This window comes from Lampris incognitus, chromosome 9, assembly GCF_029633865.1.
Source record: "Lampris incognitus isolate fLamInc1 chromosome 9, fLamInc1.hap2, whole genome shotgun sequence".
NCBI classification, from domain to species: domain Eukaryota; kingdom Metazoa; phylum Chordata; class Actinopteri; order Lampriformes; family Lampridae; genus Lampris; species Lampris incognitus.
The window spans coordinates 14,154,560-14,179,117 of NC_079219.1; positions in this window are offsets into that span (position 1 = coordinate 14,154,560).

Consider the following 24,558-nt stretch of genomic DNA (forward strand, 5'->3'; position numbering starts at 1 on the left):
GAGGTCATTGTGCGTTTAGGGCGATCGGCTTTTCACCCAAGATGTAATAGCAGACTGTTCCCACTGACACGCAACGTTCTGCCGGAGCAACAAGACAAAACGTGTTTTTGTTTTTCCCCAAAAGCTCTCGGTATATCACCTAAAACACTTCCTCTGTAACATTCTCTAGCCATGGATGTTGCGAATTATTCTTAAATGATGCCACTTTGACATTATGAAAACCAAGCCTGATTCTTAATCACGTCTTCCTTAACAGTTACATCAGAAATATTACCAGAGGACAGCAGTTGTGAGAACCCCACAACACTTATGACAAGCAAAGTTAATTGCATTTGCTTTTTTGTTATATATTTTATTATATATTTGTTATTATTCTATTATAAAGAGGAGAGGGAATTTCAAATGAGTCGATCATGGCTGCGGGGGGGTGTAAGTGGGAATATTTGCTTTTTTTGTATGCATGTGAAGGTGAAAATGATTCGAGAGCGCTGCAGTGTTGCAAGATGCCAATAAAACACTGAACCAGTGTAACGCTTCAACACGGATTCAAATTGGATTTAAATGTGCGTCGGGTTTGAACATCTGAGGACCAGCTCAGTGCAGAAAGTGAATTAGTGAATGGCTCTCCCTGCCCCCGCCCCCCCCACACTGGCTAGCCCACTCCATCATACATATCATTTCTTTTGTGTTTTATTGTGTGACTTTGAACCAGTAGTGGGCTCACTGAAATAAGCAATGCAAGCCCCCTTTGCAGTTTAAAACATCAGCAACTGTTTTTTCTTTTTTTTAGTCTTTGTTAACAAAGTAAAAAAAACAAAACAGATTTTACTCCATCCATTATCTGAACCACTTATCTTGCTCTCAGGGTCACAGGGATACTGGAGCCTATCCCAGCAGTCATTGGGCAACAGGCGGGGAGACACCCTGGACAGGCTGCCAGGCCATCATACAGGGCCGACACATACACGCACACACCCAACCACACACATTCATACCTAGGGACAATTTAGTACGGCCGATTCACCTGACCTACATGTCTTTGGACTGTGGGAGGAAACCGGCGCCCCCAGAGGAAACCAAACGCAGACACAGGGAGATCATTCAAATTCCACACAGAGGACGACCTGGGACGACCCCCAAGGTTGGGCTACCCCGGCGCTCGAACCCAGGACCTTCTTGCTGTGAGGCGACCGCGCTAACCACTGCGCCACCGTGCCGCCCTAGATTTTACTCCTTCCCTCCTAAATGTTAAATTGGCTTGTTACTCTACGAGGATGGGCTTATTGATAACCGTTTCTGTCAAAATGAATGGCAGCTGAAATTCAGTGGAAGCATCTTGACAGCCCAAAGGCAATTGTAATCGCTGACCATTCCATTTTCATTTGTGCATAAAGGGTCCCATCAAGACCAGGCATAAAAAGGAAGTGAGGATGGATACTTCACGTTAACTTGTTGTTAGTGCCCAGGCAGAGATCGGTGGTGAAGAAATAGATTCATCCACCTCTCGATTGTGTTTCTACATGACCATTATCATAATCAGACAATTAAAATAAACTGCGGTCGCGCAGTGCGTTTTACTTTGGACCGCTATTAAGGGAGCAGGGTTTGTGACCACATATTATAATTTTCTTACCAGATGTTTAATTGTATTCTGCATGCAAAAAGCTCTAGGACAATTTGACGGCGGAGAGTCTGAAGGGGAGAAGGGGGCGAGCGAGGGTGCGTTCATTGCATCGCTTATTTTATTTTTTTCTCGTTCCAACTAATTAACCGGATAAATCTCGCCGTGCGTTTGCTGTGCCGGCAGTTAAAGCTGCTGTGTTCGTATTGATCTCCATGCTCTGCATGAGTGAGACTCATTGACCAGTGGAGGGAGAAAGAGATGTGTTGCAGCTGAAGTCCACAGCAACACAGTCAGCCAAAAGCATGAAGCTCTCGCCGACACTGATCAGGTGCATATAGTTTATCTGAACTACCAGCGGATACAGATGGAAGGGAAATTTCATGAAGAAGCCGGTATTGATCCCGAATTCCTGAAATATTTTATTCATTGTGCTCTCTTCTTTACAAAATGGTGAATTCAATAACTATTAGCATCTAGGTCAGAACTCCCAGTTAAGGACCAGAATGAATATAATCTTTGTGTGTGTGTGTGTGTGTGTGTGTGTGTGTGTGTGTGTGTGTGTGTGTGTGTGTGTGTGTTCTTCTTGCATAAGACACTCCCCCAACTCTTAGAAGTCACTTTACAACACCTGCTCAATCTACTAAGTCGATTCTGCAGACAGTGATGCATGCAGCCGAGGCTTCGGCAGCTAATGGGAATAATTAAGAGAAAGCAACCTGTCTAGCGAGAGCGTTCCTGGCTGATTTACGTTTTGGGGTGGGATTTTTTTTTGCGCTAACATAACTCCCTATTCCTCTGCAGCTAAGGGATATGAACCAATTTTTTTTTTCAGATTGACTACCACTTAGTAGCGTGCGCTGAAAGTGTTGGAGTGACAGATACGGAGCGCCACGGAGAGTCGTCCCCGAGGAGCAGCAGCAAGGTGAAAGTGATAATCCACGTTTTAACGTCTGGCCACATGAATACAAATGACAGCAACGCTTATATGCCTGCTCCCAAAATGTATACATCTTGTCTCTCCCAGACAGAAGCATCAAGAGACATCGCCCAGGGGCTGAGCCGGGCTAAATGTGGTTAGCTCATAGTAGAAAAATACTCGCATCAATCTCGGCATGATAATGAAAATACGCTTTGTATATTGAATTTTCAGACACTGCTTTTTTTTAATAATTGCCAAGGGGGGTTGTTTGTTTGCTATTATGGTTACACTTTACAAGAAGGGTAAATTAATTCACCAGTTATCAGTTAATTAACAGTTAACTACTGGGTCTAGTGAGCATTTACTAATGTTGTTCATCGTTTACTAATATTAGTTAGTTAACCTGTAAACCCTTCATAAATGTTTCATCCAGCCATCCATTATCCGAACCGCTTCCCCTGCTCTCAGGGCCGCGGGGATGCTGGAGCCTATCCCAGCAGTCACTGGGCAGCAGGCGGGCAGACACCCTGGACAGGCCGCCAAGGTCATCACAGAGCCCCCCGCTCCCCCCACACACACACACACCTGGGGACAATTTAGTATGGCTGATTCACCTGACCTACATGTCGTTGGACTGTGGGAGGAAACCGGAGCCCCCGGAGGAAACCCACGCAGACACGGGAGGGAACATGCAAACTCCACACACAGGCTCGAACCCAGGACCTTCTTGCTGTGAAGTGACCAGATCTGCAAACAGGAGCGGACCACCCAAGTGCCATCATTCCACGCGGTATGTGGGCCGGATGAAAGTGTCAGTGTGGGGCGGGTCCGGGCCTTCTTGCTGTGAGGCGACCGCGCTAACCATTGCGCCACCGTGCCGCCCTGAATAAATGTTACAAGAGACATTTGTGAACAGTTAATGCTTACTAGGGTCAGTTAACGCTCATTACTGTACTAACTAATGCTAAGAGGGTTAGTTAACTAGTTAATGCTCATTACTGCATTAGCTCACGTTAATTAATGTACCCTTATTGTAAAGTGTTACTGCCATTTTTTATTCAAATACTCTTTGTGAGCTGCATGCGAACACTTTTAAAGCAGCTGGGTGTACTGCACATATGGTAATATTCCACATTTAAGTTAGGGCGTGCCGGGGGTTTGTGTGTGTATGTGTGTCTGTGCGTGTCCATGTGTGCGCATGTGTGGGAGGAAGAGAGAGAGAAAAATGACCCAAGTAAATCAGATCCGATTTTATTCAATTTCTCCAGTCAACATACATGATCTGATGCACACATGATGAAGTATGTATCGTTGCATGAGCATACATCAGAGACCAGTTACAAACAAGCAAACATATTTAGCCAACATATGAAGCAAAAAAACAGAAATGCTATCAGCACATATGGGGCATGATTTTTGGTCCCTTATTACTTTTCAAGGAGTGTAGGAACAACAATGAAAAGAGCAGACAGACTGAAAACTATTTCTAGTCATAGCAACTTTAGGAGACTGCAGAGAAAAATAAAACCACTGTCTTAGAAAATAAGATTCTGACGATAATGCACTAATAAATCAGAACACCGGGGACATCTGCATGGAAAGTGACTTGTGTTTTGGATTTGTACATACAGTATACTACCGGCGGACATAGTGTTTCCTCCCTCGGGGTAGAACAGAATTCTCTGTCTGTGAGACCTCTACATGGGGGTAATCAGTTCGTTCATTTGTCTTTTCCTTGCGTTTGGTACGTGTGCATAGAGAGAGCTGGGAGGCACCGCCTGTGCCCTCTAAAAATGTAGTTTATGTTTATTTGTATGCTATATTATTGGTTGTGGGATCATTTTTCAGGCCCGGTCTTTGGGGGTGGGAACGAAGGCTGTGGGAGGGGGGCATCCGAGCAGCTTTCCATTCATCTAGGCTCCGCAGGGGGGCGTTTGATGTTTTCATTAACCTGCGCCCTGCTCATCTCGAGGCTGCAGGGTGCTGTTGGACCACTGCGCTCCATGTTTCTCGCACCTCTTATGCACCCAGGAGAGTTCAATCAACACGCCCGGCATGGGGCCTAAAATGGCTGGCGAGATCCCGTGGCCTCGGAGAAGATTAAACCACGTTTCCCAGTTGAGGCCGGATGTATGGAACCACTCCCTCTTCAGTAAAATGTGCACACATCGCATGACAGCCGCTACCCGTTCTAATGGAGTTTGAGTTTTCTGAGTTAAAGAAGTTAATGTCGACGCATTCGGCAGCTCACAAAAGGAGAGACGGTTATGTGATCGGTCCTCTGAAAAAGCAAAACAAAAGCTGCAGCTTGGAAATGATAAAACTATAAAACTCACATCTTCCATTCTTTTATAGCATTTTTTGCATTTGCTTTTTGATGCAACATTGAAAACAAACTCTGTAACAACTCAGCAGGCGTCCCATTCTGTGCAACAGCATGAGGATTATGGACATTTTGTGAGGATCTGGGTGGATTGCGGGTCTCAATAATAAGATCCAAAAACGGCAAGTTTTACTCCCTTCACCCGAAACCAAACTAACCGAGTCGTTCTCAAACAGGCAACATCTGCCAACATCGTTTCATATCGCGCGTCAAACCCGAGTTTGCTGAAATTAATTCTTGACTTTATAATTGCTAATTTCTCAAGAAGATAAGACAGACTCGTTGTGAAATGTTTGACACAACAATAATTTCAATACTCGAGATTGTGTTTTGTTTTTCATTTTTTCTGAGGCGAACCTAGCACGCCCATTCCTGCTCGTCTAATAGCCAGCTGTCACCTCGCCGACAGCGGCCTTCTCTCCCGGTTGATGACCAGCAGCAGTAGGACTGATAGTGGCCCTCGTAGCGCTGTGCCACGGGGAGGGGAAGCCGTCCCAAACATTCATTCTTTTAATTTCCAATTTTGCTTTATCTAGCAGTCTTTTATTATTGCCTCTCTCAAGCACATTGTACACCAAATGACCCATTCTTGTGCTGTAATTGCAAGTCTGTTAATGACCGAGCCCGCCTACCTTGCACATCACAGTATGTTGCCTTTCCTTAATGGTTTGCACGTTTCTTCTTTTTTTTCTTGCAATTTCGTTGGAGTGTTGTAAGCCATACTGATCAAATATGGCTTGGATTTTATGACTGTTTAAAAAAAAGAAACCCAAAAAGTCATCCATGCATCACATGTAGTAAACATCAAGTTAGCCTGTTTGAATTCAGACATCTGCAGTCAATTCAGATGTCTGCTGTGTCTGTCACGATGCTCTTTATCTGTGATTCACCGCTGTGGTCCAAATAGGGTTTATTGTTCAGTAAGCATGGTTGCCCTGAAATTAGTTTTATGCTCAAGTGCAATTAACATTTCCACTGTGGTGTGTTTTTTTCCCCACCGCTTTAAGTAAACAACCCAAATTTATTCTCTCTCCGAGTCTCTTTACTGCACTTATACGATTGACCCCAGACTTGAAAGCCATAGCACATTTCTAAAAACAAAATATAATACTACACGAAACTGAAATTCAATAGTATTTAATCATACAGACAGAACAATGAATGTGTTAAACTTGTCGATATGTGAAAAGATCAGAATGTTATTTGACTTTTTATCAAGCGGTTCACTCTTGTTTTACCTCTGTTTCTATCACTCTCCCTCTTCACCTTCTTTGCCTCCTCCGTCAACGGGGTTCTTTTTCTCTCGCAGGGTAGTTTCCTCTGTCACTTCGGTTGTTCCACCGTCTGCCATTCCCGCTACTGGAGATAGCTACCGGGGGAAAACAAAAATGCTATCCTTTTTTTCTTTTTACAAATCTATTTAAATCCAGTGCAGGAGAACATTACAACGAGAACATAAACATATATACATATATAAACAATACAGTGGGGGAAATGCGCTATGCTCATCCTATTTGGTTTGTGCAACGGTTGACACACTTCCTTTGTGCTGTAAATCGTGCCTCCATTTTCCCACCTGGTGGCACGAGGCTTATAGGGATCTGATCTAAACACCGATGGTGTCATTATTCTATAACCATTACACTCCCAGATAGCATCTGGATGTGGGCCACTTCAGGCAATGATGCGGCACCAATGGCCTTCTTCTGGCCCTGACGAAATGGATGTGAGCCTGAAATAGCCCACATGTATAATAGCAAATATGGCCCAAATACGCCAAATCAAATGTGGGTCTTTTTTGGCAAAGATGCGATGCTCTTGGCAACATGTAATCTGGATGTGACCCTGAAGTGGCCTGTGTGGTAAATGGTGAATAGGGCCCAAATATCACAAAACAAATATGGCCCGCCTTTGGCAAATATGTGGCACATGCGGCATTGCGATGGCTTGGTTCTGGCCCAGATCTGGCAAACAGGAGCGGACCACCCAAGTGCCATCATTCCATGCGGTATGTGGGCCGGATGAAGCGTCGGGTGTGGGACGAGTCTGGGCCACAGCAATTTTGCTATCTGGGCTGTGCTTTCAACATTTACTTCATAACGATAAGTTAAAGCAAGCAAGTTGTCTACTGCCACTTTTAATGAATTGAATTTATCAGGTTTCCACTCTGTTTTGTGCATGTCAGTGAGAAAACACAATTAGTGAAAACAACAAGTGAACGCAAAATGTCCAAGAATGACACTATTGCAACACAATCATGATGGAGTTTAAAAGATGACGTTAATAACAGACACTGATGCTAGTGGGCACTAAACATAACAGCCACATGCGCCATGGAAAACATAAAGATATGAAAACAAAAATCAAAGGAGAGAGCAATTAAAAAGATTTTTCTTCAATGAAACTGTTACATTTTTCTGTAAGTCACCAGCCTGTGTCAGTATAAACAAGTTTTTTTTTTTCAGCCCTGAAGGCATCTGAAGCAAATGTACATTGCAAGACCACGTCCGCATGGTAATCAGTCACAAAAAGAGCACTATAGCTATGAGGAATTGCACATAATGTGTGGCGGCCACTACCTCTGCATTTCACTTTGGACTGTCAGTGGCTGACTTGTCGTGACTGATGTACTTGGGGTGTTGGATGACTGCAGCCTTCGAGGTGGTCGCCCCCCCCTGACCACTGCCTTCAGGTTGTTGCTGTCGTCTTGAAATCAACGACATGTGACACCTGGTAAATGGACCGGACTGCATTTTTATATAGCACTTTTCTAGTCTACCGACCACTCAAAGCGCTTTACAGTGTACGCCTCACCCATTCACACACACATTCATACACTGATGGCGGAGGCTGCCATCAGTGTATGAACCTGCTCATCAGAAGCAGTTAGGGGTTCAGTGTCTTGCTCAAGGACACTTCGACAAGCTCTGTGCAGGAGCCGGGGATCGAGCCAGCGACCTTCTGATAACTAGATGACCCGCTCTACCTCCTGAGCCATGCTGCCCCTAAATACGACGTGAGATTGGACTGTACTACAACAGAGTGTCACACAAAGTTGAATCAGTTCATCTGGACACAACGCTTATTGGGAGAAACGTTTCATCACAAGTGACCTCCTTCAGGCTAACCCAGGGGTCCCCAACCTTTTTTGCACCGCGGACCGGTTTAATATTGTGGCGAATCCGGGGGAGGAACCACAGGAACTGCGGCAGCCGGGACGCGAACCCGTATCTCCAGCACCGCGAGAGACATCGCTAACCGCTCGACTAAAGGGTCCGACGGGCTAGCGGGTCTACTTATTCATGTACGTTACAATATACAATATTCTGGCGGATTGGGGGAGGGGCGGGTTAATAACGACCGGAATATAGGTTAGGCTTATAAATCAATGGTATCATAACATTTAAAGTAACGTTTGGATATTAAACACACAGCGCACATTTCCCTCGCATTAACATAATGTAACGTGCATGGATAAGTAGACACGTTGGTCCTTGACTAACGGGTCGGACCCTTTAGTCGACTGGTTAACGTTGTCGCTTGCGGTGCAGGAGATACGGGTTCGCGTCCCGGCTGTGGCGACGGTATCTCGGACTGCCCCCCGAATTCGCTACAATAACATGCATAAACAACATTGCGACTCACCAGTTCTCCTGGAAGCTGTGGTAGCTGAAGAGGAACCTTTGCCACCTTGTTAGCTGCCGCTTCCCCCTACAGTTCACGGCACGTCCTTGGCAGCAGGCAGACTCGGTTATTCGCCCATGGTGAAAGGCTTCTTAGCCTTAGCAACGCGGCTAGCCACTAAGCACGACGCTCTCGGACCAGCAGCATGCGTAGGGGTGGTGGCTCAGCGCGTGCTTCCGGCCCGCTTGCTCGCGTTGTTTTCGCTGCTCAGAGATCTCCGCGGGTTTGTCTTTAGGTTTAGGGGGTCTTGGACTCAAGGTGCCGAAGCAGTTTTGAGGCCTCAGCGCCTCGTTAGACATCATGTCTCCACATAATCACACTCAGAGGGGGGCTCGGAGGATGTCAGTCACCGGTCGCAAGAAAGGCGTATTTTAGGTACGACTCGTCGCATTTCCTACTGAAGGAAGCTTTCTTTCTTTTCTCCGCGTTATCATCGCCATTGGACCTTTTCATCTCCCCTGCCTCTTCCGAAGAAACTCTCAGGAGCGACGTTTGCTTTTCCACCGGTACTCGTGGTAGCTAACTAGCTGCTAGCAGCTAGCTGCCTGAGCGCTCTTGAGTTATGAAGTTAGTTACCATTGGTCTGTCGAATGTCACGTGAATGAGTGATAAAATTACATCATTGTACATGCGTCAAGTATCCCTTTCAAATTAAAAGCCCTCTAGCGTTACATGGTTCCGGGCTTTTATTTAAATATTGTATATCATATTGTTTCCTTGCGGCCCGGTAGCAAAGGCTTTGCGACCCGGTGCCGGTCCGTGGCCCGGTGGTTGGGGACCCCTAGTCTAAACTGACTGCAGGTATCCCCACCCTCGTAAACAATACAGTGGCGTAACAACCGAAAACAACCATCGGTTTCATATGCAAATTACTGTGACCATCAACTAGAGTTTCAATGGCGGAGGATTGGAAATAGTTGCAATCACATCATTGTAAGATGGTGACAGATGTACTATTAACCCCCCCCCCCTCAATTCAGGGATGGTCGTTCCCTCTTCACATAGGTGGCCTCTTTGACTCCCCGTTCAAACCAGCGTTCTCCTTGAAAGAGTGGCCACTGGCCCGTAGATGGGTGTAGACTGCGGAGTCCTGGCCTGGGGGGGTGGCTAAGAGTACATCTGTCACCATCTTACTATGACTGCAACTATTCCCCAATCCTCTGTGAACAGTACACATGGCCATTGTAACTCTAGTTAATGGTCATGATACTTTTCATATGAAACTGATCGTTGGTTTCGGTCGTTATGCCACTGTATTGTTTATAAGGGGTGGGGATACCTGCAGCCAGTTGAGACTGAAGAGGTCACTTAGATGAGCGATACGTTTCTCTCAATAAACGTTGTGTCCAGATGAACTGATTCAACTTTCTGGTATTTCCTTACCTGGATTATTGAGCATGCATAATAGACATTCAGCAGAGAGCAAATGCCTTGCTTCCAGGATCATGGGTTTTGTTGTTGCTGTTGTTGTTTTCAGATAGTCCGTTTCGGAGTTTCGAAGTTTCAGACCAGAGCCGCGAAACAACGCTACCAGAAGTCATGTGACTCGCAAGCTCACTAATACGTGGGCAGATCTCTGAAAAGTGGGTGTTGTAAAATCAGCTCTGGAAGAACAGTCTGCAATACGAGTGCAAATGTAGAGCCGTACAAGTTTCAAAATAAAGACTCGCCCTTTCTAAACTCCACTTTCAACATTTCACAACCTTTTTTTCCTCAAAATGTGCCCACTGGTTTTCAGACCTGGAAAACAAACAAATCTGACAGACCTGAAACTCTGAAAATGCGTTGGAGAAACACTATAAAAGAGTGCTGCAGTTGTGAAGGTGGAAAACTCAAATACAAATTAATGTTTGCAGAGATTTGAAATTCTGTTTCAGCCTTATGCAAGCCTTCAAACTTTGTTTTAGTTTTACAAAACTGTGAAGGCCAATGATACAGAGAAATTGCAAAACAATGAGACAAGGATCCTTCAAAATAAGACTTTTATTGACGTATCAACAAAGCCTGAGTCGCTCTGCAGAGCAACTGAAGTACAATAAAAGCCTTACCCTTTTTATGCCATTACGTTTAGTTCTTTTCATGGGTCTCCCTTTCCGCCCCTTGCCACTCCTTCTGGCAGTGACGAACATATAAGGAGCATACCTTGGAGCATCCTTGCATAGCTATGCAAGGTGGCATGACATCCTGGACATCCTTACACATCTATGCAAGGATGTCGTCGCTCATTCTATCTATGCAGGGTGTCTGTCCCTCTAATGGTCGTTTTAACATTTCAGTGGTTACGCTGACATTTTGGAATCTCACTTACCCTGCCTTTGAGCATAAACAAGTTCACCTTCTAATAACTTTCTGTCCTGGTTATATGGCCTTGTGCTTCTTGCCACAATTGCTTGTCACTCTAATCACATGAAATGACAGATACCCACATGTGGCCTTACTTAATACCATATATTTATTTATTAGATTTCAAACGTTGTTTCAACCTTTCAGAGTTTTTTTTTTTTCAGTTTCGAAATATGACGTGATATTGACCCCATCGAGAGAGAGACGGGTACGACATGCATCAAAGGTCACTGGCTGGAAGTGAACCAGGCACGCTGTGGTTATGTGACATGCACAGTAACCATACAGCTACCGGGGCACCTTCACATTCATCTCTAATGATGCTTTCTCTGTCACTCAAGCATAGAATTACAGCTGTTGTTGCACCCAGGACAAAGATAAGCATAAATTGATTCAGGTAGTTATTTCATCCTGGGAATAGAGACATCCTTTCTGCTGACCTCGTCCTTTTGTTTGAGCTGTCTCGGGAGTCTCAGAAACCGAGCTGCAGACAGGCACCGCTACAAATTTCTCCTGTCACTCAAAAACCAAGGGACAAGTCGGGATATTTACCCTTTCAGAAAAGCATAACCCAACAGCAAGATGACAAGCCTTTAATCTGCTGGGATGGGGGGGGGGGGATTAAGTTATGCAGACTGATGCTTACGTCTCCTCTGAGGTTTTGCATATATGCTATGTGTCATGATTGCCGTTTTCTTTCTCATTCTCACGACAACGCCAGGCAAACATGCAGATCAGAACTGCTCATCATCACGTCCTCACCACTTGTCCCTTTCCATTTCTCAAGTGTCTGTCTTCAGTGCCGCGTTTCGAGCTTTCCATGTCATTTTGGCAAAGCGCCCTTTCATATTTAGGGCAGCGTTTCTGCCCTGCACCGGGGTCTGACACTTAATGCTCTGCTATCAGCAGGCCCAAGTCACACATTATGTGTGGACACTGGGTGTGACCCAGCACCCAAGACGAATACATGGTTATACAATAAAACGGGCCCCCTTCTCAACAGCCGGTTCTTATTTTGCCCCTCATGCGATGGTTAGGAGACACAGCCTGCACTCACGTGACACACTGTCATCTGATAGAAACACAAATAAGAGCAGACAAAGCATGTTTGTGTGTGTGTGTGTTGGTTTTTATGTGTGTGCCTATCTACAAGAAACAGATACAAAAAAAACTGACAGACAGACAGATAGCTAGACATATAAAGGCAGATAGACAGACAGACAGACAGACAGTTAGATAGATAGATAGATAGATAGATAGATAGATAGATAGATAGATAGATAGATAGATAGATAGATAGATAGATAGATAGATAGATAGATAGATAGATAGATAGATAGATAGATAGATAGATAGATAGATAGATAGATAGATAGATAGATAGATAGATAGATAGATAGATAGAAAGACAGACAGGTAGATAGACAGATAGACAGATAGACAGATAGATAGATAGATAGATAGATAGATAGATAGATAGATAGATAGATAGATAGATAGATAGATAGATAGATAGATAGATAGATAGATAGATAGATAGATAGATAGATAGATAGATAGATAGATAGATAGATAGATAGATAGATAGATAGATAGATAGATAGATAGATGGATGGATGGATGGATGGATAGATAGATAGATAGATGGATAGATGGATAGATAGACGGATAGATAGACGGATAGATAGATAGACAGACAGACAGACAGACAGATAGACAGATAGATAGATAGATAGATAGATAGATAGATAGATAGATAGATAGATAGGTAGATAGATAGATAGATAGATAGATAGATAGATAGATAGATAGATAGATAGATAGATAGATAGATAGATAGATAGATAGATAGATAGATAGATAGATAGATAGATAGATAGATAGATAGATAGATAGATAGATAGATAGATAGATAGATAGATAGATAGATAGATAGGCAGATGAGGTAGAGACAGAGGTGCACTTCCTCCTTAAATGTGAAAATTTTCAAAAACAGTGACAGGCTTTTGTCCAGGAGCTGGAATAGGTAATTCCAGAGCACCAGGGGGGCCAGCGGCGAGCATTGCAGCAAGATTTATATTTTCCTGCCACAACCTGAGAGACAGTGGGTGACGGCACCTATTGCTACTGTTGTTGTTCGATATAATAATCATTGTTGCTGTTATTATTATAATCATGGTTGTATTGTGTTGTTGTTATTTTACATGCTTTGGCAATATGAACACAAACGTATGTCATGCCAATAAAACACGTATTGAATTGAATTGACGGACGGACGGACGGACGGACGGACGGACGGACGGACGGACGGACAGACAGACAGACAGACAGACAGACAGACAGACAGACAGACAGACAGACAGACAGACAGACAGACAGACAGACAGACAGACAGACAGACAGATAGATAGATAGATAGATAGATAGATAGATAGATAGATAGATAGATAGATAGATAGATAGATAGATAGATAGATAGATAGATAGATAGATAGATAGATAGATAGATAGATAGATAGATAGATAGATAGATAGATAGATAGATAGATAGGATGCCTTCAAGTTGTCAGATTTACTCAAATGTATGTCCTCCTCAGACTGCATATGGAGAAGTAAAGACCAGGTTATCATCAGATCATCCTAAAAGCACCGACTCCTCCTTTATCCTTGCTGCCTCCTGAAATTAAGCTCTCTGTCAGGCTAGCTAGTTTGACAGCGCTAATTGTTTCATACATCAACCTGAGAAAGAGAATGGTTAACACGTGATCATCGAGAGGATGACGTTTTTTGTTTTTTTTTTCCGAATGGGAAAATTTTAATGTCTCGTGCGGGGGGGGGGGGGGGCAGAATAAAATTCTGCGATTAAAGAACAACGTAGTTTATATATAGTTGGTTGTTTGAATGTAGACCAGGTACTCAGATCCACGCAGAATTTAATGGGGTCATCGGAAGTTTGTCTCCTCTGAATGATGGCTGTATCCGGGGGGAAATAAATCCATAAATTCAACTGCTTTTGTTTTTGGTTTTCCTTGGCGGACATGGTCAGGAATATTGAGCAGTGTGCAGGAAAGTGTCTCAGAGGCTTTAATGGCTCTCAGCAGGACACCGTCTCCTGCGTGCTTTACCAGTCTCACAAAAAATGCATTAATCTTTTGATTAAAAAAAGAAAAAACATTTTCCTTCGCTGCAGATTTCCTGGCTGATAAATGACGGCTTAATAGAGGGTTGTTTTTTTTTTCCTACAGGGAAGAAAACATTGTGTTGTTTGCTGAGGCTGGGAGGACAACTCATGTAAATTAGACAATTTAATTTGGTCATGCAGATGAAAGGGGAGGGGGGCAGAGACAAAACTAATGAGGGGACAGCGAGAGAACCAGTTTTTTTCTAATCTAATCAAAGTCAAAATCATGATCTTTGTCTGCTTGGCAACCAAACTTGGCAACAAAAGTTGTCAAAATGTTTGGAATAAGTTGGTGCTCATCATCCTCTATTTGATTTTAGTTGTGCCCCCCTCCCCCTCAAGTAACACAGGATAATAGGACAGCTTATTTGGCACAAGATGCACAAAAAATGTTTTGCTAATTTAGATCATTTAGCTCGCAACAGATAGTCCTCTTCAAGGTCATTCTGCTGTTATCACTCCCATTATGCAGCGATGTACCCAGCTGAAAGCTGCACGTCCCATCATCACACAGTTATAAAATACTTCATTTTGATCCAGCAGTGTGATTGGTCGACAGCGTTTCCAACATAACACACATCCAAGAGACCAGAATTTACCATGGCAACATTTTTTTCTAGCGGTGTTTCATTATTCTGCTGCAAATCATATCGGGCCAATGGCTCTGACTGTTGCAGGATCAGGTCAGACCTCATTTGTTTTCGGGACTACCACCAGCCTTTCTTTGTCCATAACAATGTAAAAAATATGATAATTAGTTCAGATAACTCGAGGCCGTGGATAATAAATGTTACAGGAAAGCAATAACCCAGATATATATTGGTAAATTGAGATTGCGTCAAAGTTCCGGTGTGTCGTCCGCAGGAGGCCCAGCGTTTCCTGAAAACTCCTTCTCTCTCGGAGGTTCCGCAGTAAACGGGAGGCTTTAGTGCAGAGCGGCGGGCTGGCTTACCGGCACCGCCGTGAGTAAGAGCGGGACTCGGAGCTGCGATATGATTGATGCATCATCTCCTGCTTAACTGACTCCCTGCTTTTACCGATGGTAATGCCCGGCCCTACTGGGGACACTACGAATCTATAATCATGTTCACTGGAGGGTGTGTGTACGTGCGCGTGCGTGCATGTGTGTGCCTGTGTTCATCGGGCGGATGTGAAGAGTGCTGGTCCCAAAAAGTAAATTTACCCCAGAGGGGGGTTACAGAGCTTGACAGCGCTAGCTAGTTCTGCACCAGTCAGAGTTCCAGTTTCCTTAATTTTCCTTTTGATAAACGCCGTATTATAAATATTCCTTATCATTAAAATGTTTGCGTTGGGAAAGAGAATTGCAAATCCGAAACATTCAATCGAGAGAGAGAGAAAAGAGAAAAAAAAAACTTTTTTTCAAGCGGTAGTTCCGGTTTGTGCATGCTATAATTTAGTACATGAACAGACTCATTGGAGCAGCAAGACAGAAACATGCATCGAACACGTCTCCCGCGCATGTTGTGCCAGTGAGCCGTGGCTAGAGAGCTTTGTTTTATTAAATAGTCATGAGACGCCCGCAAACGCTGCAGCGGGGTGCAAATTGAGACGCTTGTGGCATTTTGGCTTTTCAAACTTGTTAATGGCGAGGGAATAGAGGCAACACGATCCGTTTATCCATTTTAGATCACTTTAGACCTTCCACCTGTAATTACGCAAAAGATTTTGTTTTTTTGTCATACCCATAATATTTGTATACCAGAGCTGTCAGTCACTCACAAACGGCTGATTGCAGTTTAATGTTTTGTATATATAACCAGACAAGTCCACACTGAATAACAGGAATGACTTGGCCAGCATCTGCAGACACAGATATAAGCACCTATTTTGTAATTATAAATAAATCAAGTCAATGAACAAATCCCACCCACCCCCCTCCATTGGACCGTTAGCGATCACGTGTTTTTGAATTTTTGAATGTCGCACCTCTCCCTTCCCCATTGGACGTTGTGCACGTGATGTGCATGACGAGGCAGTAAGTGGTATGGCCTTTCCTCAAGTAGCTTTATTGACAGCTGATGACTGCTTATGGCATGAAACAGGCTTGTACTGTCTCATAAAGAATTTACTTGACTCACTGGACTATTTTGCTCCTTATTTGTTGAGCACTTGCTCTACCATTGAGTTTTTTTTAACAAAGTTTTATATATATATATATATACACATATATAATTTTAAGCCCAACATCAATAGGCCCCAAGGAAAGAAGTTGGCTCCTTCTCCTGCACTGGCCCCCCTGCTGTCAGGATTATTTATGAATGTAAATACAGCTTCCACTGCCTAGTAATTACTTTAAGAGTGCACTTCAATTAGAGTAGCTAATTAGTGTTTATCGTGTTTGTGTTTCTCCTACCCTCTCTCTCTCTCTCTCTCTCTCTGACTCTCGCTCTTTCCTCTGTTTGTGCGTTTCTCATGTCTCTGGCCTTGGATTCCCAGTCATCTTTAACAGCTGCTAGTGAGCACTTTGTCTATTCAGTTCAAACCTTCTCTTTAATTAATGATGTAGCATAATTTAATATTTAAATGGGTTTGCAGTGAAATAAGAGAATCGTTAGGCTTATATAGCGCTCCTTGACCCACAAAAAGCCATTGGGGGCAAATATTTTGCTTTACACGGAACTATTTTGGCCAGTTTATTTATCTCTCTTTTTAAACATAAACTCGTGACTGTTTGACCATGACAAAAGGCCTTTTCCCCCCATTCTCTTTTCTTTAATCTTCTGGTAATTGTGCATATTCTCTCCCTCAGCTTTACAAGAAAACTCTAGTAAATCAGCAGTAATGCGGCCGTTGTACCAGACCGTTGTGGTGAAGAAGTGGCCGAGCCGGGAGGCAAAGCTCTCAATTTACCAGTCAATCTTCGTTCCAACCCTCACCTATGGTCATGAGCTTTGGGTAGTGACCGAAAGGGTGAAATGAGTTACCTCCGTAGGGTGTCTGGGCTCAGCCTTAGAGACAGGGTGAGGCGCTCGGACATCTGGGGGGAGCTCGGAGTAGAGCCGCTGCTCCTTCGCGTCGAAAGGAGCCAGTTGATGTGGCTCGGACATCTGATTAGGATGCATCCTGGGCGCCTTCCTTTGGAGGTTTTCCGGGCACGTCCAACTGCAAGGAGACCTCGGGGTAGACCCAGAACTCGCTGGAGGGACTACATGTCCAATCTGGCCTGGGAACATCTTGGAATCCCCCAGGAGCAGCTGGAGGGCATTGCTGGGGAGAGGGACGTCTGGGAGTGCCCTACTTAGCTTGCTGCCACCGTGACCCGACCCCGGAGAAGCAGCTGATAATGAGATGAGATGAGATGAGATGGGATGAGAACACTAGCAAAACAACCCATTTCAATTATTTACTTTAATAATAAAGAATCTGAATTATAGAGCATTTATTTCAGAATATGAATCTAGCCATCACATACAACACATTTTATGAAACATACTCACTCTTATGCATGTGTGATAGCTGTATTAAGGACTATGTTGAGTGGGATAAAAGAGTTTTGTTGTACTCAATAAAGCATTGTCAGGCATCATTCGAAGTAATACAGACAAAAATATCATCAATGATTTCAATATTGAGAAACTTGAAAAACTGTTGAACTTGTCAATGGATATCAACACAGTGCAATGGGGCAATTAAGCATTCAAAAACCATATGATATCATTTTTTGATAAATGGGAAGCTTGCAGTACAGTCATATTTATCCAAAATATATTGTGAATCAAATCGGAATTGATTCAAAATGTCTTTTTGCGGTTGATGCACCAGTAAGAACAAAAAGTCCCATAGCATTAGCCACAACTGTGTACTGCCAAAATAAAAAAAAAAATGTCAAAAAAAGTAGTATCCAGTGGCGGCTGGTGCTAAAAACATTGGGGGGGCACAATTTACCTTGGCACAGCACACCTGACAGCTGCTTTAATGTCCACACAGTCACAGAGTTCTTAAGGACAATGTAGCCTACAGATTTTATCAGGGTTCGTAGACGGTGGATGATTGACAGTCGAGACGGAGTGTCGTGGTGGGTGTGAACATGATTGACAGCCACGAGAATTGTTCAATCGCATTAAATCAAAAAACATTAAAACAATACCAATTCACTGCCAATAAAAGTGGGAGTGTCTGGGGCGCACAGAACTGTGCCTCATGGAAAATCTGAAGAAACCAATCAGACAGCAGCCTCAGGTCACCTGCTCGCCAAAAGTTTGAGGGCTTACATAAGGTATCGTTTGGCTGGCGCCTCCCACCCAGGAAGTATATGTATTCAGACAGAAATCAACCAAATACCATTTGGAACCAATATCTAATAGCTGCTGAAAGGCGCTCACAGACTGAAAAACACTTTTATTTCATAATTATTTGCATTATACAACTAAATCCTATTTAACATGTTTAAGTAGGGCTCTGTGATGCCCTGGCGACCTGTCCAGGGTGTTTCCCCGCCTGCCGCCCGATGATTGCTGGGATGGGATAGGCTCCAGCATCCCCGTGACCCTGAGAGCAGGATAAGCGGTTTGGATAATGGATGGATGGATGGATGTTTAAGTAGATTTTCATCTCTTGATATTTGAAGGGGGCAGTGCCCCAGTGCCCTGTACTGGCCAGCCGCCACTGGATCCCAACTAACAGCACAAATGAAGCAAGAAAACTATATTTGCTGAGGTGCAAAATAAAAAAATGTCCCTTGATAAAAAGCACACCCCTTACCCTATCCTTGATATATCTGATTGTATTGTGTGCTTAACGTTTTCAAAACAGAGCTACAACATGGGTTTTGAAGCCTAGGATTCCCCAATTTGACTGTGTTGAAAGCCCAGTGAGAAGATTCAGCAAAGTGGTCAGTTTCTTAAAAGGCCCATTTCATGCTTTTTGGGTTTTTTTCCTTTCCTTTAGTGTGTTATATAGCTGGGAGGTGCATGTAAAATGTCTGCAGAGTTACAAATCCCAAAGTCCACGCCAAAGGCAGTTATTCTCTCTGGCAGGAAGCACTGCCTGAAACTCCTCCTTCGTAGTCCAGAGCTTTCTTCCGTTACTTATCTACGTCACTATGTAACATATTTTCATAATGCCCGTGTAGCGGCTAGTTTGGCCCGCCCTCAAACAAGGTTAGGTAGAGCGGAGGCGAGAGGACTTCGGAGACCGGGAAGAATTTGGTTAGTGCGTATAGCAATGTCGAGAAGACGCCGTTTTCTTTGGTGCAAAGGCAAATTCCCTTTGTATGGACTTCCAAAGGAAGACAAAATGAAGAATTAGTGGTTAAAATTTCTTGTTACCACTATTTCTCAGTAGTACAACCCCAACCATTTATGTCCCCTTCATTTGACCAAGGACTGTTTCCTAAACCAGTTCGATGCTGTTTTTTGATTTGTTTGACTTTCCTAAAGAAGAAATCACCAGACAACTTTGGATACACTTTCTTTTTTCAGGCCAACAACAGCCATATGCCATGTTTGTTTGTTCACGCCACTTCATACAGGACTCTTTCCTCAATAGAGCCCGTATGAAGTTGGATTTTTGATTATGCTAGTGCTAAAAGACGAGGCTGCTCCATCTGTAAAGGGCCGTGTTGAGGAGTCAGAAGCGCAAGCTTCTGACTCAGACCAAACGGCTTGTGAATACAGTTTTAAAGCAGGACAATGGGGATATACAATGACGCTAAAGTTATTTAGGGAGCTAACAGCGATTTACTCAAAACAACACAGCCGTGAACCGAGCAGTCAGATTACTTGCCTTTATTTCAACCATATGCACTCAGAATCATGGTGCTATCTTCATAACTGCCGAGGATAAATGCCATCATCCCCCAAACATGAATGTTTTCAATAAGCAATCAACTATAATTTTTATAATACCAAAAGCAGTTATGCTCAAGCGAGGATATTCCAACCCAAAAGCCTGTCAAAGTACAGTCTTTTTAGTAAATGTATGTATACACGCTCACAAAACAGTCTACTAGAGTAGCATTATAGGCATTTGATGTACTCCAGCATACAAATCGACGATGCAGGGACACAGTCGTTTGCTGACAGCAGAACAGCATTTTACTAGCTACGTAACCTTTGATATTTCCTAAGAGCAGACGTTTTCCCCTTCAGTCAGCATTTTAGAACATTTCCCACACAAACATCAATTAACAGGTGCATATATAGAAAAAAAATTGCATACGGCTTGTGATTGAAAGGCCAATTCCATCATTATGTCACACAATCTACTATTACTACTTTCGGCTGCTCCCATTAGGGGGTCACCACAGCGGATCATCCGTTTCCATCTCTTCCTGTCCTCTGCATCTTCCTCTGTCACACCAGCCACCTGCATGTCCTCCCTCACTACATAAATAAACCTCCTCCTCCTCCTTTGACCTTCCTCTTTTCCTCTTCCCTGGCAGCTCCATATTCCGCATCCTTCTCCCAATATACCCAGCATCTCTCCTCCACACATGTCCAAGTCATCTCAATCTTGTCTCTCTTGCTTTGTCTCCAAGCTGTCCAACCTGAGCTGTCCCTCTAATATACTCGTTCTTAATCCTGTCCTTCTTCGTTACTCCCAATGAAAATCTTAGCATCTTCACCAGAGACTTCCTGCTGTAATCTTTGCTGCTGCGGATGTTCGTGCCATCCACTCTCATAATCTGGATCATATTCAGGCTCGAACAAGTATGGGGATGGGTTTGAGAAGTTGCCATTTCCAATCAAGAAAGTTTTATAGTTTGCTTACAGAACCTCTTACACCGGTGTTTATCGAACTCTGGTTCCCTGTCGAGATCTGTTTCCCTCTCGAGATCTGTTCCCCTCTAGCCAGGTGAAAGCGTTCGCATGGAAACAGGCTAGCTATCGGTTACAGTTAGGTTAAATTTGGGGTTAGGTTGAGGTTAGATTAAGGTTACTCAAGCCTCCCCGTGGCTAGGAGGAAACAGATCTTGATGGGAAAACAGTTTTCGATACAACACCGGCAGGAGGGTGAGGCAGTGCTCATTTATTTCATGCATTTACTCGTATTTTTCTGATTGCGTGCATGTGTTTTCAAAAGTGCTATATATAAATAAAACTTTACTTGCAAGCACTGGGCGCTACCCCTCGGCAGGCTTCCAGAAATTTGCCAATCAGAAGAAACCAGTGGGCTTTTAGTGTGAGTGTGTGTGTGTGTGTGGGGGGGGGGGGCTTACAGAGACAGCTAAAAGAAGCTAAAACAGCTTGTTTAAGATGGAGGGTGAACTGAGGGACAGCATAAAGGGCTAGTATTGGCAGCATGGTGGCCCAGTGGTTAGCACTGTTGCCTCACAGCAAGAAGGTCCTGGGTTTGAACCTCAGGTCATCCCAGGTCCTTTCTGTGTGGAGCTTGCATGTTCTCCCGGTGTCCGTGTGGGTTTCCTCCGGGTGCTCTGGTTTCCTCGCACCATCAACATGACATGCCTGTTAGGGGTAATACTCCTGTCTGTGCCCCTGAGCAAGACAATGGAGAGAAGAGCTGCAGTTGGTCCCCGGGCGCTGCAGCTGCCCACTGCTCCTATACAATAGGATGGCTTCAATGCAGAGAACAAATTCATTGTAAGAATTCAATTCGTTGTAAGAACACAATGTCAAATAAAGTGGCTTTCATTATAAGATAAATAAGGATTTTTTTTTAACTGTGCAACATGCAAAGCTACTCTCGTGCAGCCCCAGAATAAAAATATAGAGCTGGAATGAGTATGATATGGCCACTTCAATATCGGACTAGAGTTGGGTCGGTTTCCGGGTTTGGCCGGTCCAGTCCGTTGTACGAGCTTAAACCGGTTTGATTTTATGCAAACCGACCTGCATTTGTCCTTATGAGACATTCTGGCGAATTAAAAAGCAGCCTACCTCAGCAACCTGCGCATCGCGGCGCTAAATCCAGCTTGTATTACATTAGTAATATGACAACGTGATTAACATAATACTGTTTGTTTATAAAAGGACTAACAGAGCCACTAGAGTCTGACAGGCCGGGCACAAATGTAGTGCCGAGCCAAGGCTGGCAACAAGGAGATCACGTCTCAGTAGAGGTGGTGGGGGAAGATGTGCATGGTGCACAGTGTGACGTGACATGGCAGAGTTTAGTGTCAACGTAAACGACAACTGCGCCAACAGGGCAACATTTTGGATGCGAGGCCCATAGACATATATATACATAGACACCTCATTGGCCGCAGCTGTACTATGCATCTGCCCGTCCGCCATATTGGAGCGGTCAATATCCAGAAGTAAATCAATATAATGTGTAGTGAGAGATGCAGACTTCTCTACATAAATCGACTGTAACTCGCTTAATTCTGAACCGATTTTCATGAAATTTGGTTTGATATAAACATGAGAAATTGATAAATGATACTGGTTACTTCGAATTAAAGTTATTGGGGGGTAGTTCTAATCACCTCTATGCCAAAACAAAACAACTATTTTTGTTCCCCATGACTCCAGTTAAGAGAACATCCAGTCAGTTGATCCGAGGCAAATACAGTATGATAAGTCCACTTCAGCAAGCTCCAGAACACAAAAATTGTTAATCTCAAATATTTTATTTCCGTGTAAAGATTCAACAGTCTTTCTACACCACACTGACAAAAACTTGCTTACATAAGTTTTCTTACATAAGTTTGCTGTATGAACAAGTTCAATAAAACTGGAAGTCCTGTTTAACGCATATTTGGAAAATAAAGACAGAAGTTAAAGTAAAAAGTAAAATGAATCTGGAGAGAATTACAACATTAAGATGTGATGTAAAAAGCTGACACGGCTCACAAGCTGGGTCATTGTCGAAGGTTTCTGTCATCTGGTTGTTCTAATTTGGGATTTTTTTCCCCATCATGTATACAGAACGATTATTATAATTAGCTACTATAATATACTAATAATCAGTTTTCTATTCAATAAAGATGATCTATACTGTGGAATACCTACTATATCACTATTGCCAAACAATCATCAACATTTCCAATTCTAAGCTTAGGATCTCCCCACTGAATCAAATATACACATAGTCCACATAACCTGTCCTGACTTTGCTGTATTACATATATACACACACACACATTATACTTTTCTTTTTATGCTCTGTTTCAATGCATATTACATTTATCATCATCACTATCACTATTTTATTTAGATTTCTTTGTTTTATATGTCATCATTTACACTTCTTTTTATGCTGCTTTGCATTTATTTGTTGCAGGTATTATCATCACTATCACTATTGAATTTTGATTTGTTTTATCTTGTGAGGCATCTGTGTTTCTTATTTAATTGTATGTTTTGATGTACAGTAACATGTGACCTTGGAACCTTTTGTTATAAGGATTAGTATCCCTGAAACAGTATCGCTTTAGACAGCTTCCTTCGGAAGCTACCACTTCGCAATTGCAGAGTGTGAAGTCTGGCAATGTGGTACTGCCTCAACTTTGTTAATTACATCTCACAATAGATGCATCGTACTGTATATGTAATGTGTATTTACACGTTTAATAAAATTATATCTGAAACAATGAAACGTTTTTAATCGCCACATCATATTTCCACATCACTTGTTTTCAACGAGAGGGAGTAGCATTTATCCCCTTCCAATTTGATAGTCTATTTAACTTATACGAAACGGCAATTAGGTTGAAATATTTTAATCAAAACATTTGACCAGAGGCATACATGTATATTGATCAAAAAGGATTGAGAAAAAATCCTGTAAAGATTCAAACAACGTTTCAACATACCGATGATGAGTCACGTATGTTGCTTGATGAACTTCTTAAACACTTCAAATGACTGTGATACCCACACATACCTCATTTCAAGCACCTCCGATTTTCCTGGGAATAGAAAAGGATAAATGGCAACCAAAAGAACCCCAACATTAAACAAACTTCATAGAACTGAACATCGAACCTCACTGAACATAGAACTGAACACTGAACAGCAAAAACTTAAAAGAACAAGTAATACTAATATCAAATATAGCTTAAGGCCAATGAGAGACAAGAGTCAAAATGTCTGTACAGTTAGTATACAAATACGCACTCTTTAAATTAATATATTAGCTGATATTGCAAATGAAAATCAGCAGTGTACGTATGTATACCTAAAGCTTACTCTTTTAAATTGTTCCCCAAGTTGTAAACACCTCTATTAAATCCCTGTACGCGAATCCACTTGCATAATAGTTTATTATGCATTTATCAATGGACTCGGCACAGTTGTTTGATATTTGATATGAAATATTAATCTTTACTGTCATCAATTTTTAAAATTGATTAAGATTCCTGCTTGCTTATTAGGGACATTTACCTACATTTATCTCACTGTGGGATATTATTAAAAACCCTCTTTGAGCGGTAGAATGGTGTCCCATCATTCACTGCCAATAGTCAAGTAGAGCCGGGCTTCTTTCAAGAACTCTGC